Genomic DNA, 27,274 nt, shown 5'->3' on the forward strand with positions numbered 1-27,274 from the left:
GCTGCCTGATTGGTCTTTGACAGACACCTTTTTTACATTTTGTTATCTCCCTCCTTCTCGGAAGGGGGCCGGACATCCTGGAAATTTACCCATTGTCTAAGAAGCCCCTACTGTCTGGAGAGTTCTTAATCATTAGCTGGAACAATGTCCCTCGAGCCCCACAGAGTGGCCCCCACTCGCCGCAACTAGAGAAAGCCTTCGCACAGAAACGAAGAGCCAACACAGCCAAAAATAAATAAATAAATAATTTTTTAAAAAATTAAGTATCTATAGATTTGTGAAATGAAAAAAAGTACATTCAGGAAAACTGAAATGTATACACATATAAAATTGGGTTTTTTTTTCCAGTATTTATCAGTGTTGGTAAAATGAGAACTACTTGGTGAAAGTTTTAGAGAACGTGTTAGTTTATGAAGGGCAAAGGGGAAAAAGTTGTAAGAAAAAATTCAAATACAGGGGATGGATGACTCCTAGGACAGACTTTTGGGTAGTTTGAAATAAAATTCATATTTTATGGCAAGACAAAAATTTAAACATAAAAAATTTTCTCTGCCCTTTGGCCCCCTTTCTCCCCACACTGTGCATTGAACCAAACCTCCCACATCAGCAGGAATACCTGCTCAACCATAAAGGGCAACATTGTCCTAGCACCAACAAGACAACTCCTTGAAAGATAACATTCCTTAATGTTGTTAAAGGGCTTAAATCTGGATTGTGTAACTTGTCAATAATACCTCATTCAATGTACAGACCTCTGTCTCAAAAACTTACATAACTGTGCTTTGACCTCTCATGGGTGGAAGAGTTCTCAAGAGCTTTCTGAAAGCCTGTTCCCAGGTTATAATCCTCAATTCGGCTCGAATAAAATTTTCTTTCTTAGATCAACTAATTAATTTTTTCTTTGCCAGTAGAAAAATGCCTACATGTTGGTTCCACCTCCAAGATATCATTGCTCCCGAAATCAAGCAGAACCCTGTGGGGTCCTCCCAGGTACAAAAGCCTTTCCATATCCCCCATTTCTTGTTTATAGGAAAAAAGTTTCAGCCTCTTATACCTTCCCTGAGTTCCAAAGGGCAGATTCAGTCACTAGAGTAGTGAGGGAATGCAGAAACAAAGGAAAGGCATTCAAGAAACCATAGTGCAGTGATGCAGCAGGATCCTGGTTCCTCCCCAAGGGTTATACATAGCAATCTGATACACATCTCTGCGTTCTTCTACAGGAACTAAGGCCCCCAGCCAAGTAGAGGATGGCAACTTCAGGCTGAGCACAAGCACTTAGACCCTAGATTGGTTGGAACCAGGGGGCTGATGACTGAGATTCCTGGACTACCACCCTGTTACCTCACCACCAACCAATCAGGAGGTCACACACCCAGCAGACTTCCCCCCAAATTCTGCCTATAAAAACTCTTCCCTAAAAACCACCGAGGAGTTCAGGTTTTCTGAGCATAAACTGCCCCGCTCTCCTTGCTTAGCCCTGCAATACACCTTTCTCTGCTCCAAACTCCAACTTTTCAGTTTGTTTGGCCTCACTGTGCAATGGGTACATGAACTTGGATTCAACAACACTCCGATATGTCTGGATTTTTTCCCTTTAATTTGTTAATCAGAAATTCCACCAAATACAGTAATTTGTATGAACACACATCTATTTTTAAATTATACATACTCCTCAGATAATTATTAATCCTATTAGTGTAAAAAGAATTAAACTACATTGCTTTCTTATTATAACCTGAGATCAGCAACATCAAAATGTGGAACATTGTGATGGGGAAGGAGAGGCAGATAATTCTGGAATAGTGTGAATTTTGCCAAGAATGGGTCAGATCAGAGTCGTAGTCCTTCAGGATGGTTTGGGCTTATGAGGTCTCTTGAGAAAGCATGGGAAAAGCAGGCTGGAAAGGGGCAAAGGCTGTGGGATCAAAACAAATGCCAGAAAAGGAAGAGGACATTTTCTCTTCAATCCTTCCTCCAGAGACACAGAAATAATAGGCAGATACTATCAGCCAAATAATGGGTTAAAGCAGCTATTTGTGGGTTTGCTTGGGAAACACTAACATTTATCCTAGTTTATACATAAAAATATGTTCTTAGTCCCAAACAAGTGGCTCACAAATGCACTTTTGGAATACAGTCCATTCATAAATTGTGGTGTCCTCCTATAATTACATTCAGACAAAAATCCTCTGACTCATAAACAAATTAAACAAATAATTTCCTTCCCAAACATCTGTTAGTATGAATTGCAATCTTGTAAACCAGCCACAAGATGCCTTATAATAACACATGTGGTACAACCTTAGCATATGAACAACATGAAGTCATGAGTTCCTGTGGACCTGGTTAGCCATGATTAACCATTTATTCATACCCTTTCCCCAAAGATTTTAGTCAGGACTTTTTTAGGGCAGTAGATGGTAACTTCATTTCTTTCTTGGACAATCTAGAGGAAAAATTATTTTTGAAGATAATAAACTCTGGGACTACTACTAATGACCTTATCTTTTATAATATTCTCCCAAATTCAATTTACATTTTTATAGTTGAAATTGATTAAATCCATTTGACATCAATGTAAGTAGTGACTTTTCTGCAGAGAGAATAAACCCAATAATTACTGTCACAAGTTTAGGAGGTAGTTGATTCCAGATAACATAGGTATAAAGTAGATAAAGGATGTCCTTAGACAAAATGCTTAACTAAGTTGGTTAATAAGGAGCCAGCCCTCCTCTAAACTTATCTGCCAAACCTAATATTTTAAAGTGATAATGAGAAAAACAAGATATTACATCATATGATAATAATACTTGTTAATAGTTTACAGTGCTCACAATATTCTGGATCTTGTTCTATGGATATTTGGAAATATGACATCATTTAATCCCAACAAAGAGCTATAAGACAGGCACCAGATTTATAACGGTCTTAAAATGAAGAAAATGCAGTAGAAAAAGATTAAGCATCTTGTTCAAGGTTGCACGGCTAGGTGGTAGAGTATATGTATGCCATTCAGGTGAGTAAAAGAAATATTTTATACAACTGATTTTTTAAAACTTAGATGCTACATCAAGCATAAATCAGGCAGTTTAGAAGCTTTTTGAAGAATTTAGGATTTTATTTGTTAGTTTATGTCTAGGAGCTCCTAACTCCAAAGACTATACTGTACAGATTATTTTCCTATACTTGTATCTTTAAGATGGCCTTTATTATTTTAGATCAAAAATTATTTGGGTCTCTTCAATAAAATGTACTTTTGCAGATACTCTAAGAATTCTGTAGGAATTTAGGAAGAGAAAAAAAAAGGGAAGGAAGGAAGGAAAGAAGGTAGGAAGGAAGGAAAGAAGGTAGGAAGGAAGGGAGGGAGGGAGGAAGGAAGGAAGGAAAGAAGGGAGGAAGGAAGGAAAGTAGAACACGGGTAGGGAAACCAAGTGAAAGAAAATAACTCGAGTTGTTTCATAATAGACATGCTTCCTGCAGTGCCACACCCATTCAGGAAATTAAAACAACACAAATGTCTGTAATGCAGTGTAGTATACAACAATTGTCACAAGAAGAATCTAAATAAAGTGAGCAGCCAAAGGCAGTAAAAGTGCATGCAGATACCAGTCTGGGAAGAAAGGCCTTAAAAGATATGTTTAGCTAGTTGAGACATGGACATGATAAGTGCAAACTGCATTTAGTGCATAAACATTAGTTTATCTAACATAAACATTAAAACATATAGAGGAAAAGTGAAAGTAAGATTTTCAAAAAGGTGCTTACGGTCTCTACCAGTTATCAATTACTGTAAATAAGTTACCTCAAAAAATATTGACATACAATCAGTTATTCCTTATGTCTCATGAATGGTGGATTGCAGTTGGGCTTGGCTGGTCACTTCTGCTGCTGCTCAGGGCTGATGTCACTCATCCAGCTACAGTCGTCTGGATTTCTGACTAGGACTGGATTGTCCAATAGCCTCAAGCAAACATCTGATGGTTGGTGCCAACTATTTAATGAAGGGGGAGTGTTCTAAGAGGATGAAAGCAGAAGAAGCTGCAAGACTTCTTAAAGCCTAGCCTTAGAAGGCACCTTCTGCAATATCCTGTCACTTCTGCAGTATTCTGCTGGTCAGCATAAGTCACAGGGTCAGCCCAGATCCACGAGTTGAGGAAAAAGACTCTACCTCTTGTTGGGAGCAAATTCATTGCCAAGAGGCCTAGAAACAGAGATGCATAATACATGAAGGGCCATTATTAAACCAATCCACTACAGGGCCATTAAGTGTTTTGGCTCATTACTGAATTTTTCCAACAACATACAAACGTGCTGCTGAATTCTTCCATCTTTCAAAAGAAAAAAACTTTATCTTGACCTCACTTCCCTCTCAGATAGCTCATCATTTCTTTTGTTTTTCTCTGTAACAAACCATCTTCAAAGAACAGTCTGTTCTCATAGTCTGATTTCTTTCCTCCCATCATTCACGGTTAAACCCAATCCAATCAGGCTTTAGTCCTCACCACTCCTCCAAAACTATTGTCAAATTAATCAACAAGCTCCACATTGTTAAACCCACTTGTCAGTCCTTAGCCCTCTTCTTCCACCTATCATTAGCATTTCACATAATTCAACACTCCTTCCTTCTTGGTCTTCACTTGCTTTCTAGGATACCATGGTGCCCATGAAAAAGCACCATTTGGACATCCTGCCACAGGGAGTATAATTGACGATCTGAGAATGCCTGCCCCAGCATTCTTAGATGCACCCTGTGTTTAGGTGTTGAATCCATGCTTCCGATTGGCTGCTCCCAACCAATGGCTGAGCACAGCGTCAGCACTAACACAAGATCCTGAGAGATACAGAACTTAAATGGGGTCTTCGGCTTTAGGACTTGCCACCACCCGGCAGAAATGTTCTTAGAACTGCATTGCAGTCTAAGACTCATTCCCCTCAATCCTCCTTCCTCTTCCTCTTTTTTTGTGGTGCTCAGATCTCCATCAAGATCAGAAACTTCTCTTTACTCCCTTTGGCTCCCTCCTCTTTTTCCTTAAAAAAACAATCCCCCCTAAAATCTCTTGTACATCTAACTTTTAGTTGGTATCTGCTTCTCTTTGGACTTGAATTAACGCACTCTGTTGGTTTTTCCCCTACCTCACTGGTTATTCCTTCTCAGCATATTTTGATGATTTCTCCTCTTTTGTACTACATTCTAAATGTAGAGTGACCCCAAAGCACAGTTTTTGATCCTGCACTCCTGCACTCTTCACAATCCATACTCACTCCCTAAGACTGATGACTTTAAATACCATCTCTCTACCAATGACTATCAAATATATCTATATATCTATATATCTATATATCTATATATACATATATCTAACCCATTACTAAATTCTGTTGGGTCTGCCTTCAACACATTTTACATATACATGTGTATATATATAAAATTTTGTATATATATATAACTTTACATATATATATATATATATATATGTAAAGTTATTCTGTTTTCTTTCCCTCTCACAGTCCATATCCAACCCATTACTAAATTCTATTGGGTCTACCTTCAAAACATTTTACTCTTGCAAAGTTTCACCCCTCCATTGGTGCCATCCTGTACTGAGGCACTGTTATATCCTGTTTAGATTACTACAGTAGCCTTCTAGCTTGTGTTCCCAATTGTAGAATTGCTTATCCACAGTCTATTCTCATTACAGTAGCCTAAGCAAGTATTTTAAAACTGAGGCGACTCCTCAAAACCCTGCTTTGGCTTCCCATTTCCCTCTGAGTAAAAGACAAAATCCTTAGAGCAGTCTTCCAGTCCCTACACAATCCGGGACCCTGTTATCTCTCTGAACTCTTCCACTCCTCTCACTCTCACTTTTAATACTCCAGCTTTACTGATGTTGCTGTTTCCAGAACATACCAAACCTACTCTATCTTAAGGTCTTTGTATCCACTGTTATCCTGCCTGAAATGATCTCCAATTACCCACGGAAATACCTAATTATCTGTGTGGCTAACTCTTTTCAAGACTTTGTTTTAATCCAACTTCTCACAAGTTTTAACCTGACCACCATATTTAATACTGAAATCTACACCTATGTGCAGTAACTATTCATCGACAGGACAGTCCTCATTCCCTTTAACCTGCTCAACTTTCAAATGTTTCTGCACCCTAATCACCTTCATACCATATTGTATAAAAATAATTTATTAATGTCTTGTGTCTTTTGTTTATTATGTCTCCCTTCTCCAAGAATATAGGTTCTCTGCACAGGAATTTTACCAGTTTTGTTCACTGGTGTATCCCAAGCATATGAACATTGCCTAGCACATAGTTGTTTAATAAACATTGAATAATTAATGATTATTCATTATATGAATAATATACGGTTATATATGACAGCTTGTTATTATTAAAATGAAAGTTTTAAGGAGTCTTTGTCAAAGATAATTTTCTCAGCCCAACACTGTATCTTCTTCAAATAACCATCTTTAATTAAATACTAATGCTCTTATTACACAGCGTTGACTTATTAGAGTCTAATACAAATTATTACTTTAACAACTCCCTCAATAACACTAGAACTTTAGAACTCTTTAACTTCATTTGCATTTATCCTGCTTTTTAAATTATTTTTGTGATGTGTTTTAGCTCAACTATATTTTACATCCACGATATATTACTATTCAATATTTAGTCAATATTCAGTCAATCTTCACTTAAATATTTACCAAAATATTTATCCTTTTCAATACTCTTTATTCTTTCTTGGTATAGTCATATGATGGAATATAAAGTAACTCTGAGAATGAACAGACCACAGGTACTCCCAACAACGTGAACGAATCTCACAAACACAACGTTGACCATAAGAAACCTGACACAAAAGAGAACATATTGGGCTTCCCTGGTGGCGCAGTGGTTGAGAGTCCACCTGCCGATGCAGGGGATATGGGTTCGTGCCCCGGTCCGGGAAGATCCCACATGCCGCGGAGCGGCTGGGCCCGTGAGACACGGCCGCTGAGCCTGGGCGTCCGGAGCCTGTGCTCCGCAACGCGAGAGGCCACAACAGTGAGAGGCCTGCGTACCGCAAAAACAAACAAACAAACAAACAAGCCAACTCCACCCCCCCAAAAAAAAGAATGTATTGTGTTTCCATGTTCATAAAGTTAAAAAACAAGCTAAATTAAGCTAGTGTGTTAGAAGTTAGGATAGTGGTTGTTCTAGGCACAGGTGGGAAGGATTATGACTGGAATAGAACACGGGGATTTTGAGGTTGTAGGTACCTGGCTGGGTTCATTTTTTTAAATGTATGAAACTATACATTTATAATTTCACCACCTTTTTGTAAGTATACTTCAATAGAAAGTTCACATTTAAAGAAATTAAATGAAATTTGAAGTACAACATTTCTACTTTTGAAGTCTTGTCCTGATATGTAAAACATGGATGCTAATATTGTCCTTACAAAATTATTGTAAGGGGGTCTTCCCAGGTGGCGCAGGGGTTGAGGGTCCGCCTGCTGATGCAGGGGACACGGGTTCGTGCCCCGGTCCAGGAGGATCCCACGTGCCGCGGAGCGGCTGGGCCCGTGGGCCATGGCCGCTGGGCCTGTGCATCCGGAGCCTGTGCTCCGCGGCGGGAGGGGCCACAGCAGTGAGGGGACCACGTACGGCAAAAAAAAAAAAAATTATTGTAAGGAACTATTAAGATAGTGTATGTGAGACACTTTAAAATGATAAACATTATGATTATAAAGTAGTGTTATATATAACAACAGGCTAATATCTAAAATGGATAAATTGGAAAATGGAAAAATGAATTATCGATTCATTCATATAAAATGGAAAAAATGAATTATCGATTTGCTTTAATGTGCTGCATTCTCTAAGAAAGCTTCAAATATTCAAATGTATTGTATTCTAGATTTTTGTAAGAGTCATAAATAAAGGGAATAAATTAAACATTCTCTAACCCCAAATTACATTAAAAATACTGCATAATATACTAATGCTTACACAGTCAGAAAATGACTATTTCCTCAAAACTTCTACTTACAAAGGAATAGAATGTTTACTCACAGCTAAATAAAACAAACCTAGCATAGATATAAAAAATTAAATAGTAGATAATTGTGTGTATGTTAAAATTTTCACATTGTGTTTTTATTAAAATATTGGCTTGAAATTATTTGAGAATTTTGTTTGTTTGCATAAAGCCATCTTAAAATGCCTCAGTAGGGACTTCCCTGGTGGTCCAGTGGCTGAGGCTCCACGCTCCCAATTTGGGGGGCCCGGGTCCGATCCCTGGTCAGGGAATTGGATCCCACATGCATGCTGCAACTAAGAAGTCTATGTGCCATGGCAAGGATCCTGTGTGCCGCAACTGAGACCCAGCGCAGCCAAAATAAATAAATATTTTTTTTAAAAAGCCTTAATAATTACTTGGTAGCTATTTACTTAGGTTTATGATGGAAACTATCAGATATATTTGAATTAAAAAAGAAAGTGAATCAGTCAATAGATATTTCCTGAGTTCCAACTATGTTATGCTGTGAATAAGATTTTAGTGGTATGTTAAATGAGAAAATTAGACTGAGACCCTACAGTGATAATTACAACATTCCAAATAGAGTGATAATTACAACATTCCAGTTACAACATTCCAAATACCAATAAAATTATTGAAAATTAAATATCTAAAACTAGTCTGGTGATATTTTCCACAGCTAGGAGATAAAGGCTGGAGATTTAAAGAATTTAGAAAGGTGCTATTTGTATTCTGAAGAGTTTTACCTCTTCTTCCACGGGGGTGGAGTAGGGGGTGCCTTTTCCTCCCCTCAGCCTCGAGACAGGAGTTTCAGCAGGGCCTTCCAGAGAGCTAGATGTGGTCCCCTGCCACTGGAAGCATAGTGCACTGGTGTGTAACTCTCCCTGAAAAAATCTAAAGCAGCTTCACGCTCACATTCTACAAGTTAGGGAGAAAGGATTCAAACATTGTATATGTACATGCACATTTGTATTTGTATGTTTTATTTATATGTGCCATTTTAAATAATCCAACTATTTTTGTCAGTGAGATACCTAAAAACTTGTGTTTTATTTAACTTCAGTGGAAGTATGTTATATAAAAGCAAAGAGCAAATGGGGGGGGCTTCCCTGGTGGCGCAGTGGTTGAGAGTCCGCCAGCTGATGCAGGGGACGCGGGTTCGTGCCCCGGTCCGGGAGGATCCCACGTGCCGCGGAGCGGCTGGGCCCGTGAGCCATGGCCGCTGAGCCTGCGCGTCCGGAGCCTGTGTTCCGCGATGGGAGAGGCCACAGCGATGAGAGGCCCGCGTACAAAAAAAAAAAAAAAAAAAAAAAGAGCAAATGGGGGGAGGGTGTGGAGGGAGTTTTATTAGTGTTTTACTAATAGTGAATTTATTAATAAAGAGTGAATTTAAAGAAACAGTGAATTGGTCAGAGGATAAAGCAAATGAACTCTGCAGTCCTCGGAAAGACAAGAAATCACACTAAAGAGCCACTTTAGTCAAAGGAAATATTTTCCCCAGAATCCTTTGGAATTCTAGTGCTGTTACTGAAACCAGCAGAAGGCAGCGGGGTCTGTATTAGCTATCAGTGGCTCAGGAAATCACCCACAATGATCAACCCCACAGAAGACAGAGGTACAAGGGTTGGTGGAATCTTAATTTTACTTAGTCCTATGCTCCAAAAAACCCAAAAGGGAAGAAATCAGGTATGCTCAGTTTTAAATACTAGCTAGAAAAAAATATTCTCATACAACAGAAGGAGCTTGTGACAAGTGATGACTGCATTTCAAATATTTAGTGGGTTTTATTTCTTCCAATAAGAACAGAGTCTTCTGAGTTTCTCTGTGGTAGAAATATCATATTAGCAGTTTTTATTTTACATTATAGATACGTTTCCAATTCAATTCTGGTCTGCTGCAACTAAAACTGAGCAAAATAGCTGTCTTAAAATAAATAAATGCATACATACATATATGCATGTGTATGTACATACATACCAATTATAAAAAGTGAACATATATTAAATAAGATTTTAAGATTCTTCAAAACATAGGGGCTAAAAAGAAACAACAGGAAAAATACTTAGGCTATTTCCATACACATTTATTTTAAGAAATTATCTAATTTGCATGCTGTGCCATGCTGAGGGACTTACACCCTCAGAATGTTTGAGCAAGAGGGAACCATGTCCAATCTCTAATTGTGCTCACATTACAGTGCAGGAAATGCAGCTGGTTGTGTTGGGTGTCTGATGTCACACAGTAAGTGGTAAGAAGAACTGTGTTATGTTGGCTCTGAGATAGTCCTTCTACTTCAAGTAAAGGGAAAAAAAACGGACAACAATGGTACCAACCTAGGAGGAAATGAAGTTCCATTGGAGCAGCTGTAAGAGAATCTGCCTATTCCAGGACCTCAGCCTACCCTGTGTGAGAAGGCTAGCTTAAGAGATCCAGGGTACTCTGTATCTGCAAGAAGGTAGATTTATGACAATAGTTCACAAGGGGCCTAAGATCAGCCCATGCAAGTAGGGTTTCCAGGTAAAATACAAGACACACAGTTACATTTTAATTTCAGATAAACAACATTTTCTTTTTAGTAGAAGTGTGCCTCATGAAATACTTGAAACATACTCTACTAAAAAAGTTATTATTATTTTTTTAATCTGAAACCAAAATGTAACTGCGTTTCCTATATTTTCATTTGTTAACTCTGGTGACCCTACATTCAGGGCATTTCCAGGAGAGCAGGAATGCAGGTGGGCCTAAACATACAAGCAGGCACCAAGGTCTCTATGAGATTTCTGAGAAAGGCTATGTCACCACTGATTAGGTGGGCCTGAAAGGATTTTTTTAAAGCCTGAAATGACTGAGGAATAATCTATGCCTATTTCTAGAAACTTCACAAAAATGTCTTAGTTCAACTCTGAAGGAAGAGTATCTTTATGCCTTTTTCCAGATATCGCTCAAGATTTCTGAGAAAAGAAGAATGTCAATAGAGCAATTTTCTATTAAAATAAATATCTGCGGAAAAAGAATTATGAGACAACAGTGTGGGAGTTACAAAAAAAAAGTCTTTCAATTTAAAATTAAGTAGTCTCGTCACTGTAATATGTGGCCATTTAGGTTAATGTAACAAGTTTTAAATCAACAATCTGTAGGCTAATCTTCAATTCTTGCACTTTTTAAGCAGGGAAGGTTATATGCAAGAAATTAAACGTTTTGTTTTGGGGGTTTTATTGGGTGCTTCACAAAGAAGGTGAAATAGATTAATTATTAGATTGAGGCAGTCCCAACACAATGATTTCTTGTCATATGGTCTATTCCAACCCATGTAGCTGCTTCATCATAACATAAACTTGTCTTAATTATTTGATTATTGATACAAAGTGATGACAAGACAAAATAGCAAACCAGTAATGTGTCACGTGTCATTACTCTTTTCCATTGACATTTTTGGTGCAGTTTAGTATCATGAGCTTTGTCTCCACAAGACAGTTCAGGTACTTTTGGAGTTGTAGCAAAGGTGAGGAAGGGACAGTGTTGGGAATGTGCAGCATAAAAAGGACTTGCTCAGGCTCCAAGTTCAGACTGGATTAGTTCAAGTGGGTGGTAGTCTCAACTAACTTGACCTGCTACAATTAACCAACTCCCAGCAGTTTAGATTTTAAGTCACAGTTTTACATTCATCTTCACATTTGCACAATAACTCTGTAAGCTAGAATTAAAAGAAACAAACCATGGCTCAAAGTATTTAAGTAAATTTCCATGATTACGCAGTCAGGAATTGGCTTTGTAAGACTTGATTCCTGATCTTCCCATACCAGAAGCTAGGCTGTTTTAACCGTAATGTTCTCTAACCAGACTCTTAGGATGTGTGTGTGTGTGTGTGTGTGTGTGTGTGTGTGCGTGTGCGTGTGTGTGTTATCTTTACAACTGGCCTTCCATATATTCAATATGATATGTATTGCTATGGGTTGAATTGTGTCCCCAAAAATGATATGTTGATGTTCTAACTCCTTGTACCTCTGAATGTGGCATAATTTGGAAGTAGGGTCTTTGCAGATGTAATCAAGTTAAGATGAGGTAATATTTCATTAGAATGGGCCCTAATTAACATGATTGGTTTCCATATCAGAAGAGGTGAGAAGACACAAAGACATAGAGGGAGAAGACCTGTGAGGACAGAGACAGAAGTTGGAGTGATTCACCTACAAGCCAAGGAACACCAGAGATTGATGGGCTACCACGCAAAGCTAGGAAGAGGAAAGGAAGAATTATTCCCTGGGGCTATGACAGAAGCATGATTATGCCTATCCCTTAATTTTGAACTTCTAGCCTTCAGAACTGTGTGTCAATAAATTTCTGTTGTTTTAAGTCACTCAGTTCATGGTAGTTTGTATGGCAGCCCTAAGAAATGGATATATACCAAGGTAGATAACCTTTCCCCAAAGTAACATATTACTCTGTATAGAAAGAATATTCATTATAGAGAAAATAAAAAAGGAATAATATTAGTGGATTCTTAACCTATAGTAAAGCAAATATTTTAAAATACAGTTGTAAGAAGAGATTAAGCATAATTAATATGTGCCTTTTTCATATAGGGAAAAAAATGTGAAGTAGAAGCTGTATCTTTCATAACACTGCATATTTCAGGATACCTTTTTTAGCTGGGTTTACATTTTTTCTAATATAATGCAAATAATTTTTAAAACCGGAAATCATTTGTTTAGTTATAAGATGCTAGTTTTTCAATCAGGGCCTCTAACTGAATATTTTCTCCTTCCACAAAACAAAAAAAAAGCATCTGTAACAATAAAATCACAGCAATTTGTTATATTATGAGAACATGTTTATTAATCAAAGAAAACATCAAGTTAATGTATTGTATTAATGTTTAGCTAGTGGACACATTTTTTATTGTGTGACCATCTGCTGTGAGGCTTTTGGTAAAGGACTTTTACCAAAACTTGCTGATTAAAATTGAAGCTACTAGATTTGCTAGATTCATGCAAATCTCTTAAAGGAAAAGGTAAACTCACTAAAATCTAAATCCTTTCTTTGATTAGTTCAATAAAAGTAATGACTTTTTGACAAAGCTCTGAGTCATACACATTTTGATAGGTATGTTTAAGTGCACATAAAAACTAGTTTTTAAGAAATGGTTAAAATAAATGGTTTGATTTGTTTCATAAATATTAAAGATAATGCTGGGCTTTGGATGGTAAGAAATACCTCCTGGGGCTTCCCTGGTGGCGCAGTGGTTGAGAGTCCGCCTGCCGAGGCAGGGGACACGGGTTCGTGCCCCGGTCCAGGAAGATCCCACATGCCGCGGAGCGGCTGGGCCCGTGAGCCATGGCCGCTGAGCCTGCACGTCCGGAGCCTGTGCTCCGCAACGGGAGAGGCCACAACAGTGAGAGGCCCGCGTACAGCAAAAAATAAATAAATAAATAAATACCTCCTGATAATCCCTTATATGTGTATGCGGTTTAACAGATTACCAAATGCTTTTGTGTAAATTATCTCTATTATTGTTCTGAATATGGGAATCAGTGGATATTCTTTTCTGTGACAGATGAAACTGCAGTAGAGGAGTAATGACTTTTTCAAGATAACTGAACCAATGTAAGACAGAACTTGCACTTCATTGCTAGTGCTTTTTTAATTTCTGTATGGTTGGCTGTCAATCCATGACTGCCTTATACTCTAATATGCTGCTATCTGAACAAAATGCCCTCTTTCTCACTGTCTTTCTCCAATTACACTTGCTTTCCAGGGATATTTAAACCACACCTTTTGATCATTGTTCTAGTGTTAGTTATTCCACTGACCAAATCCCCTGCCAAATTACCCACAAATTCTTTAATCTGGAAAAATTGTTATATTCTACTCTATGATTCTAAGTAATCCCAGAAGGATAAAATTATACAATTTGGAAATGAGAATCATTACAAATTATGAATTACTAACTTCAGCTGTATCTATCATGCCACTTGTCAATTCTTTTTATTTTGAGTTGGCCCTCTCTCACACTTCCCTTCAGTTTCTCCATCTTAAGACTTATCTGTACATATGTGTGCTTTTTTTGTTGGTTGGTTGGTGAGGAGTGGGGAACAGGGCTAGTTTACATTTTTCCTTTTTTGAGTTATAATTTACACATAGTAAAAAGCACAGATCTTAAACATTCAGTTTAATGAGTTTTGACAATTGTATATATACAAGTAACACAAAACAAGAGATAGAGCCTTTCTATCCCTCTAGAAATGTATGTTATATTATTTTCTAGTAAACATTGGCCTTCTAGAATTTGATTGAAATGAGTTCAAGAAAGAATGGAAGAAATGTCGTTTGAGACAGCAAGTTTGCACAACTATTTCATTATGACTTTATGCTTTCAAGCAGGTGGTCAATGGAAAAGAATGGATATTCAAGAGAATTTATTTTAAGATGGACCAAATAACTGTGTATTTATCTGGCAATTATCACTAAAGAGGGAAATGTTGATACAGTGGGAATACAGTGGGAATACAGTGGGAATACAGTGGGAATACAGTGGGAATAATTGAAAAGCTGGTATATTTTTGGAAGGCACGAAGGATGGAATGTAGTACACACATGGATAGACTAGCTTAGGCAGGAGTACACACATTAGCTTCATTGTGGCAAAATAGAAAACAGAGTATATGGATATAGATGGAATAAGTTGGTAGATCTGTTGGAAAAAGCATGTGGTAGTTTTTGGTTTTGCTTTTTCTGGTTTTTAATAATGATTTTTAATAGTGAAATCAGAAGCATTGCCACCAGCTGAAAATGGGATGGAGAGGGAATTACTTGGCATTTGAGAACAAAAGAAAAGAGATGGAAGAGCCTTCTTATATAGGAGAGTAAATATAACAGAAACTTAACAGGTTACACTAAGGACCAGTTTTGTATAAGGAGTTATGAATTTAAAGGAAACAAATCAGCATGGATGTATGTTTCCTTCTAACATTGTTTATTCAGCTGGGCAAGATGATGGGGTAGTATATGCAGAGTTTTATGCAACTAGTATTGATATTTTCTAGGTGGGTATAATAAAGGGCAAAGTAGCCAGAGAGTGAAGACTCTGAGGCAAATGACTGATTACAATCGAAGACCATTGACCTAAATTAGATAAAAGGGAAGTGAGGTTACTACCTGAGTGAAGGAAAGTGAGATGATGATTAAATCAATATATGGTTACACCTTTTAAATCCTTTTAAATGATCACATTGTGTGTCTGTGTTTATTATAACTAAACACATCATTTTCCAAACATAAAAGGGTACCTGCTAAGTGACATAAATCCAGGAATTTAGGTAAATCCCATAAATTTTATTCTTTCTATGTCATATCTACAAATATGTTAGACTTTTTTGTCTTCATCTTTTTAGGCTAAGATAGTCTAATCTTAACCTACTGTAAACTGTCTTGATCATTTAGTTGTCTTTCTCCAAATTTTCGCTGCTTCAATTATATTTTTCATTAATAGAATAACAGCTGTGCTTTGATTTCTTAATGTTAAGATTTTGGTTTTGCTTTGTTTCTACCAACAACATAGGCAAAAGATAATTTCTTAAAATATACATCCTCAGGTAAACAAAAAGAAAAATAGTTCAACTCTATAATACAAAAATCTTAATATTTTATCTGAACTAAAATAAGATTGTGTCAAGGTCAAAACTGACTTTCACTTTGCTAAATGCAATGGCCAATTCTCAGGTGAATATGTTGAATCATCCTAAGGATTTAATACAGTTGATGATTTGTCATTCCTGAAATGCTTTCTTTCCAAAGCTTATTAATTCTTCCCTTACTTTGCAGGCCATCATTTTCTCAGAGTACAGCTCCTTTACTTGAGAGTTTATGCAGGACTTTTTCTCATTATTTATTCTCATTTTATAGGTGATTCGTCCATTCTCATGGTTTTAAATGCAATTCATATGACGATGATTCTCAAATTTACTTCTCTGGGCAGACCACTTCCCATGAACTCCTGATTCATATATCTAACATCTTGTTCAACAATCTCCATTTAGATATCCAATAAATTTTTCAAACTTAACATGTCTAAACAAAATTTCTGATTTTCACTCTCAGAATGTTTTATGCCACTCTTCATTTTATCTCTGTTAATGAGAACTCCACTGTTCCAGTATTCACTCCAACATCTTGGAGGTGTCCATGGTGTCTCTCTAAGCTACCAGCATTGTCTATTAGTTCCACCATCAAAGTACAATCATAGGGCTTCCCTGGTGGCGCAGTGGTTGAGAGTTCGCCTGCCGATGCAGGGGACATGGGTTCGTGCCCAGATCCGGGAGGATCCCGCATGCCACGGAGCAGCTGGGCCCGTGAGCCATGGCCACTGAGCCTGCGCGTCCGGAGCCTGTGCTCCGCAACGGGAGAGGCCACAAAGGTGAGAGGCCTGCGTACCGCAAAAAAAAAAAAAAAGTACAATCATAGGGAGCGCTTCAAGATGGCAGAAGAGTAAGACGCGGAGATAACCTTGCTCCCCACAGATACATCAGAAATACATCTACAGGTGGAACTGCTCCTATAGAACACCTACTGAACACTGGCAGAAGACCTCACACCTCCCAAAAGGCAAGAAACTCCCCACGTACCTGGGTAGAGTAAAAGAAAAAAGAAAAAACAGAGACAAAGAATAGGGATGGGACCTGCACCAGTGGGGAGGGAGCTGTGAAGGAGGAAAGGTTTCCACACACTAGGAAGCCCCTTTGCGGGCGGAGACTGCGGGTGGCGGAGGGAGGAGCTTTGGAGCCACGGAGGAGAGCGCAGCAACAGGGTTGCGGAGGGCAATAGTGGAGAGACTCCCCCACAGAGGATCGGTGCCAACCAGCACTCACCAGCCCGAGGCTTGTCTGCTCACCCGCCGGGATGGGCGGGGGCTGGGAGCTGAGGCTTAGGCTTCAGAGGTCAGATTGCAGGGAAAGGACTGGGGTTGGCTGCGTGATCACAGCCTGAAGGGAGCTAGTGCGCCATAGCTAGCCGGGAGGGAGTCCGGGAAAAGGTCTGGAACTGCCAAAGAGGCAAGAGACTTTTTCTTCCCTCTTTGTTTCCTGGTGGAGAGGAGAGGGGTTTAAGAGCGCCGCTTAAAGGAGCTCCAGAGACGGGCACGAGCCACGGCTATTGGCGCGGACCCCAGAAACCAGCATGAAACTCTGAGGCTGCTGCTGCTGCCACCAAGAAGCCTGTGTGCGAGCACAGGTCACTCTCCACACCTCCGCTCCCGGGAGCCTGTGCAGCCCGCCACTGCCAGGGTCCCATGATCCAGGGACAACTCCCCCCAGAGAACGCACGGCGCGCCTCAGGCTGATGCAACGTCACGCCGGCCTCTGCCACCGCAGGCTCGCCCCACACTCCGTGCCCCTCCCTCCCCCTGGCCTGAGTGAGCCGGAGCCCCCGAATCAGCTGCTCCTTTAACCCTGTCCAGTCTGTGCGAAGAACAGATGCCCTCAGGAGACCTACATGCAGAGGTGGGTCCAAATCCAAAGCTGAACCCCGGGAGATGTGCGAACAAAGAAGAGAAAGGGAACTCTCTACCAGCAGCCTCAGGAGCAGCAGATTAAATCTCCACAATCAACGTGATGTACCCCGCATCTGTGGAATACCTGAATAGACAACGAATCATCCCAAATTCAGGAGGTGGACTTTAGGAGCAAAGATATATTATTTTTTCCCATTTTTGTATTTTTGTGAGTGTGTATGTGTATGCTTCTGTGTGTGATTTTGTCTGTATAGCTTTGCTTTCACCATTTGTCCTAGGGTTCTGTCCGTCCTTTTTTTTTTTTTTTACTTAAAAATTTTTTTTCTTAATAATTATTTTTATTTTAATAACTTTATTTTATTTTATTTTATTCCTTCCTCCCTCCCTCCCTCCCTCCCTCCCTCCCTCTCTCTCTCTCTCTCTCTCTCTCTCTTTCTTTCTTTCTTTCTTTTTCTCCCTTTTATTCTGAGCTGTGTGGATGAAAGGCTCTTGGTGCTCCAGCCAGGAGTCAGTGCTGTGCCTCTGAGATGGGAGAGCCAACTTCACGACACTGGTCCAAAAGAGACCTCCCAACTCCAAGTAATAGCAAACGTCGAAAATCTCCCAGAGATCTCCATTTCAACACCAACACCCAGCTTCACTCAACGACCAGCAAGCTACAGTGCTGGACACCCTGTGCCAAACAACTACCAAAACAGGAACACAACCCCATCCATTAGCTGAGAGGCTGCCTAATATAATAATAAGGTGACAGACACCCCAAAACACACCACTAGACGTGGACCTGCCCACCAGAAAGACAAGATCCAGCCTCATCCACCAGAACACAGGTATAGTCACCTCCACCAGGAAGCCTACACAACCCACTGAACCAACCTTAGCCACTGGGGACAGACACCAAAAACAATGGGAACTATGAACCTGCAGCCTGTGAAAAGGAGACCCCAAACACAGTAAGTTAAGCAAAATGAGAAGACAGAAAAACACACAGCAGATGAAGGAGCAAGGTAAAAACCCACCAGACCTAATAAATGAAGAGGAAATAGGCAGTCTACCTGAAAAAGAATTCAGAATAATGATAGTAAAAATGATCCAAAATCTTGGAAATAGAATAGACAAAATACAAGAAACGTTTAACAAGGACCTAGAAGAACTAAAGAGCAAACAAACAATGATGAACAACACAATAAATGAAATTAAAAATTCTCTAGAAGGGATCAATAGCAGAATAACTGAGGTAGAAGAACGGATAAGTGACCTGGAAGATAAAATAGTGGAAATAACTACTGCACAGCAGAATAAAGAAAAAAGAATGAAAAGAACTGAGGACAGTCTCAGAGACCTCTGGGACAACATTAAACACACCAACATTCGAATTATAGGAGTCCCAGAAGAAGAAGAGAAAAAGACAGGAACTGAGAAAATATTTGAAGAGATAATAGTTGAACATTTCCCTAATATGGGACAGGAAATAATCAAGTCCAGGAAGCACAGAGAGTCCCATACAGAATAAATCCAAGGAGAAAAATGGCAAGACACATATTAATCAAACTATCAAAAATTAAATACAAAGAAAACATTAAAAGCAGCAAGGGAAAACAACAAATAACACACAAGGGAATCCCCATAAGGTTAACAGCTGATCTTTCAGCAGGAACTCTGCAAGCCAGAAGGGAGTAGGACATATTTAAAGTGATGAAGTAGAAAAACCTCCAACCAAGATTACTCTACCCAGCAAGGATCTCATTCAGATTTAATGGAGAAATTAAAACCTTTACAGACAAGCAAAAGCTGAGAGAGTTCAGCACCACCAAACCAGCTTTACAACAAATGCTAAAGGAACTTCTCTAGGCAGGAAACACAAGAGAAGGAAAAGACTAAAGGAACTTCTCTAGGCAGGAAACACAAGAGAAGGAAAAGACCTACAATAAAAAACCCAAAACAATTAAGAAAATGGGAATAAGAACATACATATAGATAATTACCTTAACTGTAAATGGATTAAATGCTCCCACCAGAAGACACAGACTCACTGAATGGATATAAAAACAAGACCCATATATATGCTGTCTACAAGAGACCCACTTCAGAAGTAGGGACACATGCAGACTGAAAGTGAGGGGATGGAAAAAGATATTCCATGCAAATGGAAATTAAAGAAAGCTGGAGTAGCAAAACTCATGTCAGACAAAATAGACTTTAAAATAAAGACTATTACAAGAGACAAAGAAGGACACTACATAATGATCAAGGGATCGATCCAAGAAGAAGATATAACAATTGTAAATATTTATGCACCCAACACAGGAGCACCTCAATACATAAGGCAAATACTAACAGCCATAAAAGGGGAGATCGACAGTAACACAATTATAGAAGGGGACTTTAACACCCCACATTCACCAATGGACAGATCATCCAAAATGAAAATAAATAAGGAAACACAAGCTTTAAATGACACATTAAACAAGATGGACTTAATTGATATTTATAGGACATTCCATCCAAAAACAACAGAATACACATTCTTCTCAAGTGCTCATGGAACATTCTCCAGGATAGATCATATCTTGGCTCATAAGTCAGGCCTTGGTAAATTTAAGAAAACTGAAATCATATAAGTATCTTTTCTGACCACAACGCTATGAGACTAGATATCAATTACAGGAAAAAAAACCTGTAAAAAATACCGACACATGGAGGCTAAACAATACACTACTTAATAACCAAGAGATCACTGAAGAAATCAAAGAGGAAAGCAAAAAATACCTAGAAACAAATGACAATGAAAACACAATGACCCAAAACCTATGGGATGCAGCAAAAGCAGTTCTAAGAGGGAAGTTTATAGCAATACAATCCTACCTTAAGAAAGAAGAAACATCACAAAAAAACAACATAAACTTACACCTAAAGCAGTTAGAGAAAGAAGAACAGAAAGACCCCAAAGTTAGCAGAAGGAAAGAAATCATAAAGATCAGATCAGAAATAAATGAAAAAGAAATGAAGGAAATGATAGCAAAGATCAATAAAACTAAAATCTGGTTCTTTGAGAAGATAAACAGAATTGATAAACCATTACCCAGACTCATCAAGAAAAAAAGGGAGAAGACTTAAAAATCAGTAGAATTAGAAATGAAAAAGGAGAAGTAACAACTGACACTGTGGAAATACAAAGGATCATGAGAGATTACTACAAGCAACTCTATGCCAATAAAATGGACAACCTGGAAGAAATGGACAAATTCTTACAAAAGCACAACCTTCCAAGACTGAACCAGGAAGAAACAGAAAATTTAAACAGATGAATCACAAGCACTGAAATTAAAACTATGGTTTAAAATCTTCCAACAAACAAAAGCTCAGGACCAGATGGCTTCACAGGCAAATTCTATCAGACATTTAGAGAAGAGGTAACACCTTTCTTTCTCAAACTCTTCCAAAATATAGCAGAGGGAGGAACACTCCCAAACTCATTCTACGACGCCACCATCACCCTGATACCAAAACCAGACAAAGATGTCACAAAAAAAGAAAACTACAGACAAATATCACTGATGAACAAAGATGCAAAAATCCTCAACAAAATACTAGCAAACAGAATCCAACAGCACGTTAAAAGGATCATACACCATGATCAAGTGTGGTTTATCCCAGGAATGCAAGGATTCTTCAATATACGCAAATCAATCAATCTGATACACCATATTAACAAATTGAAAGAGAAAATCCATATGATCATCTCAATCGATGCAGAGCAAGTTTTCAACAAAATTCAACACCCATTTATGATAAAAACCCTCCAGAAAGTAGGCATAGAGGGAACTTTCCTCAATATAATAAAGGCCATATATGACAAACCCACAGCCAACATCGTCCTCAATGGTGAAAAACTGAAACCATTTCCACTAAGATCCAGAACAAGATAAGGCTACCCACTCTCACAACTGTTATTCAACATAGTTTTGGAAGTTTTAGCCACAGCAATCAGAGAAGAAAAAAAAATAAAAGGAATCTAAATTGGAAAGGAAGAAGTAAAGCTGTCACTGTTTGCAGATGACATGATACTATACACAGAGAATCCTAAAAATGCTACCAGAAAACTACCAGAGCTAATCAATGAACTTGGTAAAGTAGCAGGATATAAAATTAATGCACAGAAATCTCTTGCATTCCTACATACAAATGATGAAAAATCTCAAAGAGAAATTAAGTAAACACTCCCATTGCAACAAAAAGAATAATATCTAGGAATAAACCTATCTAAGGAGACAAAAGACCTGTATGCAGAAAATTATAAGACACTGATGAACGAAATTAAACATGATACAAATAGATGGAGAGATATACCATGTTCTTGGATTGCAAGAACAACATTGTGAAAATGACTCTACTACCCAAAGCAATCTACAGATTTAATGCAATCCCTATCAAACTACCACTGGCATTTTTCACAGAACTAGAACAAAAAATATCACAATTTGTATGGAAACACAAAAGACCCCGAATAGCCAAAGCAATCTTGAGAACGAAAAATGGAGCTTGAGGAATCAGGCTCCCTGACTTCAGACTATATTACAAAGCTACAGTAATCAAGACAGTATGGTACTGGCACAAAAACAGAAATATAGATCAATGGAACAGGATAGAAAGCCCAGAGATAAACCCATGCACATATGGTCACCTTATCTTTGATAAAGGAGGCAAGAATATACAGTGGAGAAAAGACAGCCTCTTCAATAAGTGTTGCTGGCAAAACTGGACAGGTACATGTAAAAGTATGAGATTAGAACACTCCCTAACACCATACACAAAAATAAGCTCAAAATGGATTAAAGACCTAAATGTAAGACCAGACACTATCAAACTCTTAGAGGAAAACATAGGCAGAACACTCTATGACATAAATCACAGCTAGATCCTTTTTCACCCACCTCCAAGAGAAATGGAAATAAAAACAAAAATAAACAAATGGGACCTAATGAAACTCAAAAGCTTTTGCACAGCAAAGGTAGCCATAAATAAGACCAAAAGACAACCCTCAGAATGGGAGAAAATATTTGCAAATAAAGAAACTGACAAAGGATTAATCTCCAAAATTTACAAGCAGCTCATGCAGCTCAATAACAACAACAACAAAAAAAACCCAATCCAAAAATGGGCCGAAGACCTAAATAGACATTTCTCCAAAGCAGATATACAGTATGCCAACAAACACATGAAAGGATGCTCAACATCACTAATTATTAGAGAAATGCAAATCAAAACTACAATTAGATATCATCTCACACTGGTCAGAATGGCCATCATCAAAAAATCTAGAAACAATAAATGCCGGAGAGGGTGTGGAGAAAAGGGAACACTCTTGCACTGCTGGTGGGAATGTGAATTGATACAGCCACTATGGAGAACAGTATGGAGGTTCCTTAAAAAACTAAAAATAGAACTATGATATGACCCAGCAATCCCACTACTGGGCATATACCCTGAGAAAACCATCATTCAAAAAGAGTCATGTACCAAAATATTCATTGCAGCTCTATCTACAATAGCCAGAACATGGAAGCAACCTAAGTGTCCATTAACAGATGAATGGATGAAGAAGATGTGGCACATATATACAATGGAATATTATTCAGCCATAAAAAGAAACGAAATTGCTATATTTGTAGTGAGATGGATGGACCTAGAGACTGTCATACAGAATGAAGTAAGTCAGAAAGAGAAAAAGAAATACCATATGCTAACTCATATATATGGAATATAAGAAAAAAAATACCAACAAAGGTCATGAAGAACCTAGGGGCAAGACAGGAATGAGAATGGACTTGAGGATATAGTGAGGGGGAAGAGTAAGCTGTGACAACATGAGTGAGTGGCATGGACATATATACACTACCAAACGTAAAATAGATAGCTAGTGGGAAGCAGCCGCATAGCACAGGGAGATCAGCTCGGTGCTTTGTGACCACATACAGGAGTGGTATAGGGAGGTGGGAGGGAGGGAGACGCAAGAGGGAAGAGATATGGGAACATACGTATATGTATAACTGATTCACTTTGTTATAAAGCAGAAATTAACACACCATTTTAAAGCAATTATACTCCAATAAAGATGTTTAAAAAAAAAAGTACAATCATAATCTAGTTACTTCATCCAAATCCAGCATTACCACCTGTTTATGTTCCCCCAAAATTCATATGTTGAAATCCTAACCCCCAAAGGTGATGATATTAGTAGGTGGGGCTTTTGAAGGGTGATTAGATCATGAGAGTGGAGCACCATGAATAAGATTAATGCTCTTATAAGAGAGATGCCACAGAGCTCCTAGCCCGTTCTGCCATGTGAGGATACAAGAAGTCTACAACCTGGAAGAGATCCATTGTTTAACCATACTTGCACACTGATCTCAGACTTCCAGCCCCTAGAACTGTAAGAAATAAATTTCTCTTGTTTATAAGCTAACCAGTCAGTACTATTTGATTATAGAGGCCAGAATGGACTAAGATAGAAAATGCTCCCAGCCCACCATAATTCCTTACCTGGATTATTGCTATGGCCTTCTGAATATTCTTCTTGCTTTTGCCTTTACTCCTCCAGAGTCTATTGTCATGGTCATCAATGTAATTCCTTTTAAAACATAAATCAGATCATATCACCCCTCTGTTAAAATGCTTCTGTTAGATTTCTTTCTCACTCATAATGAGAACAGAAGTTTTCACCAAGACCTACCAGGCTCTGTGTGGTTTGGTCCTGCTATCTCTCTGATCTCATCATTTCATCTCCTTCTACTTTCCTTCTCACTCACATAGGACCAAGTATATTAGCCTTCTTGTTCCCCAAACACCTCAAGTATAATTGTACCTTAAGATCTCTGCACTTGCTGTTCCCTTTGCTTGGGATGTTCCCCATGATATTCATATAGCTAACTCCTGACTTCCCTCAGGTCTCTCTGCTCAAATGTCACTTTTTTGGAAAAGCTCTCCCTGAAAAACCATTAAGAACCCCTACTCTGATACTCCTATCCTACACTTGGCCTTGAATTGGACAAGGATTCTTATGCAAGGTAGCCTTCCGATTCAGGACTTGAGTCTGACGACAGTTAGTGGTCATAGACCTAAGGTAGGCAGGTAACCAGTGGTTGTTCTAGGTGACTCCAGCAGTGTGGAGGTTCCAATCAGTGACTGGGGTCCAAGGACACTGGTGCCTCATTAGCTGGACCTCCCAAAACACAACATGGCCAGAGCCTAGCCAAGGAGCCTAGCCAAGTAGCTTATCATTCAATTCAGTACTCTCATCATCATGCAGGAAATGTTCATCAGAATGCAACCAAGACACACAGATTGTGAAAACATTGTGGGAATTAAGTTAAGGCTGTGGATCTGAATAAGCCCATGAGTTCAGGGTTCAACCCCGGCATACAGGATGCTGGACTGACAACAGTATGACTAATTTCAAGCCTCATAGAGCAAAGTATTTGAATCTACATATACACTGCCAATGTTGGTTAGCATTATCTGAGCCTGTCCAAGCAGTGTCTGTAAAGCAGAGGCCTAGGATAGTCCTGGACTCATTTAAAACCCTTATTTCTTTGGGCTACATTGACATTTTGGGGAAGGGGAACATAATTTTAATGCCTAATATATGCAACAGGAATAATAAAATACATGAGGATTAAGGGCAGAGGCAGCATATTTAATTCTCCTAGAACTTCTATTTTGGTTATATTACTGCTAGGCACTTAGAAGTCATACCATAAATATGAGTTGAACTGCAGGCACTATATCTAGATTAATATTTATCTGAAAGCTTTTTTAAGCATGTAAGCAAAGATATTAATCAAAAATGTAAAAACAACAAAAAAGAAAGATATATTTGACTACTTACAAATGAAGCTTCACCATGTCAAAAATAATCCCAAGTTCCAATAAAAATCAATGATAAACTGAAAAAATTCAATGCATGTAGCAAATAGCAGCACTATTAATCTTTCATGAAAACATACAAATATTTAAGATGAAAACATATGCCCCAACAGAAAAGTGTATAAAAGGCATTAAAAAGAAGTTCACAAAAGAAAAACTATAAATGACCCATGAATATTTGAAAGGTTTCTAGCATCATTAGTAATCAAAAAATGCAAAGTAGAATAATATGAAAACTTTTTTTTTTGCATCTAAAATGAATGGTGTCCAAGGTGACTAGAGTTAGATATAATTTTCACTCTCTTCCCCAGTGGTATAAATTGACACAATTTTCTAGAATTTCTTTTGACAAAATTTTCAAAAGATTTAAATATGTTTGTAATATTTGAATTAACAATTGTGCTTATAATAATTTAACCTAGAAAACAGAAGAGCCTTAAATTATGTATTTATAGTGGTAGCATTGTTATTTGCAGTAGGGAAAATTTATAATAGAGAAATCCAAGAATTTTGGAAATTTTAAATAAAATAAAATTTTTCTCTAAAATATTCTGTATAGTCATTAAATAGCATACCTTTGAATAACAGCTAATAACAATGTATAATGCTAATAACTAATAATAATTTTGAAATTATACAGGCCATATTATAGAAAAAGGCAAAGTTATAAAACTTTATAGTGTATTAAATTTTTTGAAAAATAATTTAGACACATAGAAAACATAACACAAAAATAAACTAAATTGTGAATGGTGGTTAAACTTTTACATGGTATGGATATTGTGTGTTTTTGTCATACTTTTCTCAATTTTGTATCTTCCTATAATGAAGTTATACTACTCTACCAAGAAAATATTTTGTATAATAAAGGTTTGGAAAAATGAGGCTTGCAGAACAGAGAAAAAAACAAATATCATGTGTCCTACCAAACATCTCCCATTGTCATGGACAGAAAAAAAAATCAGATGAGGATCAGCTGTCAATATGAGCCACATTGTTGATTCAAAGCCTAACTTAATTTTTTAACAAAAAGATTACTCTGAAAAACCTCAAGACCCATAAAATACTAGTTAGAAGTAAGCAGTACTGTTTTATTTTTGATATATAAAACTTGAGGAACAGTACAGAATTTGTTTAAAATTGAATTTATAACTCCATATTCATAATTACCGATTCTGCTTTTTCTCAAATATCAGGCTTCATAGATTGGATAAAGGGTATGAATTAGATTTTGGTCAGTAAATTAAACATTTTTTCTATAAAATTATCATGCTCTGCATAATTGCTATTGGCCTTTAATCAACCACATGACCATTGACTTATGCAGCAAATACAGAATCAATTCACTTAGTACAAGTTTAGGGGATTTGTATGCACAATTATCTTCTAAACAGAAATGTGAAGTTTGCATTATCCTCCCTCTGAGCACTGTCAAGTTCACTGCTTTCCTATTGAAAAAGAATGAGACAGCTCTATTGTTTTATACTTAATTTGAACTTGCCCATAGTCTCTTATGCATATGCATCTCTTATGACATAATTTGAATAAACATTCAAAGACATAAAATACAATGATTTATAGGTTTTATATGACATCATTAGTCCATAGATTTTATTGACCTTACATTTAATCAACCTAAATATCTGAATAAACTTTTTAAAAAATCCCCCAAAGAAATGACATGCAGTCCAGGAGTTTAAAACTTAAAACAGACCAAGATGAACTAAACAACAGGAATAATGTCTTCATCATTTTTGTATTTTTTTTTTTTTTTTTTTTCGATACGCGGGCCTCTCCCTGTTGTG

This window comes from Aethalodelphis obliquidens, unplaced genomic scaffold (assembly GCF_003676395.1).
Source record: "Aethalodelphis obliquidens isolate GAN/ISIS:26980383/991018 unplaced genomic scaffold, ASM367639v1 scaffold1, whole genome shotgun sequence".
NCBI classification, from domain to species: domain Eukaryota; kingdom Metazoa; phylum Chordata; class Mammalia; order Artiodactyla; family Delphinidae; genus Aethalodelphis; species Aethalodelphis obliquidens.